Genomic DNA, 5,000 nt, shown 5'->3' with positions numbered 1-5,000 from the left:
CCATCATGCCATGTTGTTGTTTTTCATATGCCATGCAACTCTTGGGAATGATTTGTGGCTACCGGCGTATGTGGCAGTAGATATGTAGGGACCCATGCACACCCAGCAGCACTCCATGGCAGGCCACAGCGCACATCAAAGGCAATCATCGGAGCCAACGTGCCTTGATGGTGATTTTCACATGCCAAGCCTATCTTGGGCATACCATGCGGCTACGGGCGCATCTGGCAGTAGCTGTGGGGGCACGGCAGCACAAGGCATGAACCCTTGCGCACCCAACAGCCCAGGGTGGCAGGCAGCGCTGTGCGGAAGAGGGGTTGAACATTGGGATGCATTGGCCATTTCCTTGTTTTCAAAAGCCATACCTCTCTAGAAACTACTGTGCAGCTATGGACACATGTGTCAGCAACTGTGGGGGTATGGCAGCGGTAAGTAGGGAGCCATGGGGACCCAGTAGCACACGGTTGCAGGCAGTGGTGTGCAGTAGATGGGCTGACCATCTGGACAGACGAGCCATGTACTTATTTTCACATACATACCAAGCCTTTGTTGGGCTTTCTTTGCAGCTACGAGCGCAGGATGCAACAGCTGTCCAGGCATAGCGGTATATATTAGGCAACCACGAGGGCAAAGCAGCACGCCATGGCAGGCGCAATGCACACCAAGGGCAAAATCTACGAAATCGACATACCGTGAAGGTGTTTCGCACAGGCGATGCCACTCTTGGGCAAGGTGTACGATGACTGATGCATGTGGCGGAAGATGTAGAGGCACTGCAGCGCTAGGCAGGTAGCCATGCGTGCCCCGCAGCACACAATGGCAAGCAACTATGTGTAGCAGAGGGGATGACTGTCTGGACGGACGTGCAATTTACATGTTTTCACAAACCACACCTTCCTAGGAAATGTTGTACGTCGACGGGCACATGTGGCATCAGAAGTGGGGGCATGGTAGCGCATGGTAGCCATCCACGTGCACCCAGCAGCCCACGAAGGCAGGCAACGCTATGGGCAGAAGGGGGCGGCGTTGCATGACAGAAGGGCTGACCATTTGCAGGCACGTCCACCTTCGTTGGGCATGCTGTGCCGCGACTGGCACATGTTACAGTAGCTGCGGGCACATGGCATGGAAGGTAGGCAACTAGCCACACGCGTCCAGCCGCAAGCAGTGGCAGGCCTCGACGCACACCAAGGGTCAACTCATCGAAACCCACGTGCCATTTCACTTTTTGTTACCATGCCATGGGTCTTTTGGGTTTGCCTACCATGCCTACTCATTGTCTGCTGCCCCTCTGTGCGGCCCCTTGAAAACTACCCGGGGAGTGGCACCCCCCTCCCTCAAGGTAGCTCTTATGCTATTTGCCCCTTTCCAGAAGGACACATAACCCCCCCCCAAAATATACCGGTCTATTTTTTGAGCTTCAAATATCCAAATCAAATGAAACTTGGTATGAAATTAAGGAAAAATCCAAATAATATTTTCATATAAAAATCATTTTTTTTGGATAAATATTTATTTTTTATTAACTTTTTAATATAAAAAAACATATTAAATTCAAAAAACTATGAAAAATCCATTTTAATGTATTTTTCTGAAAACTAAATTTCGGATGTCTTCCAAAGGTTGATAGAATATTCTGAAAAAATATTGGACCATTCCAACATATTTTGATATTTTTTAATATTTTATGATTGAAACATTACGAAAAATACCCAAAAAAATGGAAATGCGGGGTTTAAGTGAAAATGATTGTACTTTGGGAGCCAATTAGCCAATTGCAAGGCTTTTCTAACCCAAAGGGATGTTTTGCACAACATGATTTAAAGGCCCAAACTATGTTGTGCGGGCATGGCCTTGGCGTGTGCAGCAGTCGGTGCCTCGTGCGCAGCCGAAGTTCTTAAAGGAGCCTCTGTTGCATGGGCCACGGGGACCACGGTAGCACCCATGTGTGAGCCACGTGCGTGCGGCTATGTGCACGGTGGACTACAGACGTGGGCACGAAGGTGCAGCAATGCGTACAACCTTACGCCCGCCATGTGCTGAAATGCCCATGGCATGTGCGGCCATGCCAGCCATCATGATTGACACAAGGGGGGCCATGCTAGTGAAATTGCACGCGGTAGTGCAGCCATGGGCGATGCATGTTCGACCTCGCAACGTAACCTTGTGCACGGCGGTGCATCCATGCCTGCAACCTCAAGCATGGCACTTCCGATAAATCCTGAAACCCAGCGCGCGGTGAGGCATTGATGGGCGTGGCACATGCGGCCATGCATGCGACCTGGGGGGCGGTGTGAAGCAATGCACGCAACTTTGCGAGTGGTAGGGCAGCCAGGGGCACGGCATGTGCGGCCATGCTAGCAACCTTGTGCCCGTTGGTGCAGCCAAACGAGCAGCCTGTGAGGCGTGGAACGTAACCTTATGCGCGGCAGTGCAGCCATCTGATTGTCATGTGTGCCATGCCTACAAACTTTCACGCGGCATATGCTGCCACGCGCGAAACCGTGTGTGAGGCTTGTGCATCCTTGGTCGCAGCCATGTGCGAGGAAGTGCGGCACGGGCAGCAACCCAGCGCGCGCTACCTGTATCATTGCCCGCAGCCATGTGCGACCATGCCTACCACCTTGCGTGTGGTTGAGCAACCTTTCTCGCAGCAATGTGTGTTGTTGCCTGCCACCTAACGCGTGGTGTGCACCCTTGCCCAAAGCCATGTGCGCGCGGTGGCCTGCACCCCTGCTCACAATAGTGGAGCCTTACCTGCAACCGTGCCCGAGGTTACGTGTAACCACGTGTGTGGTATTGTAGCCACGCCCGCATCCATGTGCGTGGTAGCCTGCCTCTACGACAGCAGCCTTGCGCGTGCTAGTGCAACCTTGCCTGCAGCGATGCCTACACCTTGTGCGTCCATGCCAACTACCTTCCACACGGTAGTGCAACCATGCCTGCCACCATGCACGCACATTGTGCGGCCCTACGTTCGGTATTGCCGCCTTGTGCACTGCCATCGTATGCACTTAGGCACCCGTAGGGGGGCACGCGTAGGCATTGTCATGGGCACGTATATGTGCACACTTGCGGTATTCAAGAGCACAATTAGGCGACAGTTGGGCTACACTTGGGTGCACACGTAGACACACTTATTCAACACTTGCGGCCACGTATAGGCACATTTAAGGCGACACTTGAGGCATTCAAGAGCATGCACAAGCACACTTGGGTGGACACTTAGGCAACAGTTGTGGGCATGTATGGGCACACTTAGGCAACAAAACACTTGTGCCATTCATTGTGCACATGTAGTCAACACTTGGGGTGTTGTGCAACCATTCACTGTGTACACGTGGGCACACGTAGTCAACACTTGGGGTGTTGTGCAACCATTCACTGTGTACACGTGGGCACACGTAGTCAACACTTGGGGGCATGCGTAGGCACACACTTGGGCCATTTAAGAGCACGTTGTCACTGCTTTAGACCTTTCTAAGCAACCGCGCCGGCACTTAGCACTTCCACTAGCGCTAAGTCAGCCTAACCACCCTCCTTAAGGGACTAGGGAAGAGAAGAAGTGAACATAAGAGTGAGTTTGAGAAGAATGAACTTGTATAGCACTAGAGAACTCTTAAGTACAAGGCTTGAGAACTCACTTGCTTGGTTGAACACTCTTGGTTGTTCCTTGGTTAGTGCCTTTGCCAAATGAGGCAACACCTACCCCAAGTTACAATGGATGGCTAAGATATTTACAAATGTCCTCCATCCAACGGTTGGGGAGGAAACTAGAAGCTTCCCACCTCCTTAGCGGAGCTCTAGAAATCTCTCCCAGAATATATCCTATGAATATCTTCTACAAATATCTACAATAAAATATCTATTGTTACTACACCTTTGTAGAAAAATCTAGAACTTGGACCTTACTTAGCCCAACGGCCTAAGTCCATGGGCTGGGTGAGCTAGGCTCGTGGGCCTATGTTGGGCAGGTCGTGACACTCTCCCCCACCTAAATCTGCGACACCCTCGTCGTGACCTCCTTGTGGTACTTTTATTCACGAGTCGTCTCAGCATGCCAGTTGTCTCCCACCACATCTCGCTCTCTGGTTGCCCCTTCCACTTGACTAAATACTCCACGTAAGGAGATAGTTTGTGTCTCTGAATGATTGGATCAACATCCAAATTAGCCTCCCTCTGGCAAGGAGTAACGCCTATCGGGGTTCTTGTTGTAGTCACATAACTTGAGCCTCCTACAACGTCGTCTGGTTGTCTCCGTTCTCTCATTTGCATCTTCCTCTTTCTTGGCATGGATGGCTTGCTCCCAAATTCTCCTTGCCTTGCCCTCCCAAATCCTTTAGTCCTAAGGTTCGTCTCGACCCCTAGAGCAACATTACCTATGGGGCATTCTTTGGAGTTGTTAGCCTTAGGACGCCCTTGGCCCGAGTTCCTTTGCCTCCTCTATCAAGGCAAGGTTGTGTGTGGCTCCTGTATCTACCTTCGCCTGTGTGGGCTTCCCATTGATGCACACTTTTGCACACATCAACCCCTTTTGAGAGTTAAGGGCCTTGACCCCTATCTCGGACCTGGTGGCACCACGCTGCATTGGGGACCCCATGCAAGGTGGCTCTTCCTCATGGCCCTCTTCCTCCAATAGGGCACTAAGAGCTTTCCTCTTAGGGCAATCCCTAAACCAATGTAGCTCATCACATAGGAATCACTTGTCTCTAGGGTTGAACCGATTCCTCTTATCACGTTTGTGCCTTAGTGCCTCTCCTTTAGACATATCATGAGAGGTAGTGGCTTCCCTCGCCGCTGTCCTCCTACTCTTCCCATACTTCTTCTCCAATATGAGCTTCCACCTTATCCAACTCCTTTGCATACTTGAGCCTTGAAGGTGGCTACCATCTCCTCATGGTTACTTACTATGGTGTTGAGAGCACCTTATAGGGACCCCTTGAGCTCCCCCATCTAGCCATCAAGCTCCTCCCCACTTTTTCACATGGCCTTTGTGCTCC

This window comes from Macadamia integrifolia, chromosome 1 (assembly GCF_013358625.1).
Source record: "Macadamia integrifolia cultivar HAES 741 chromosome 1, SCU_Mint_v3, whole genome shotgun sequence".
NCBI classification, from domain to species: domain Eukaryota; kingdom Viridiplantae; phylum Streptophyta; class Magnoliopsida; order Proteales; family Proteaceae; genus Macadamia; species Macadamia integrifolia.
This window is presented reverse-complemented; position numbering follows the sequence as displayed.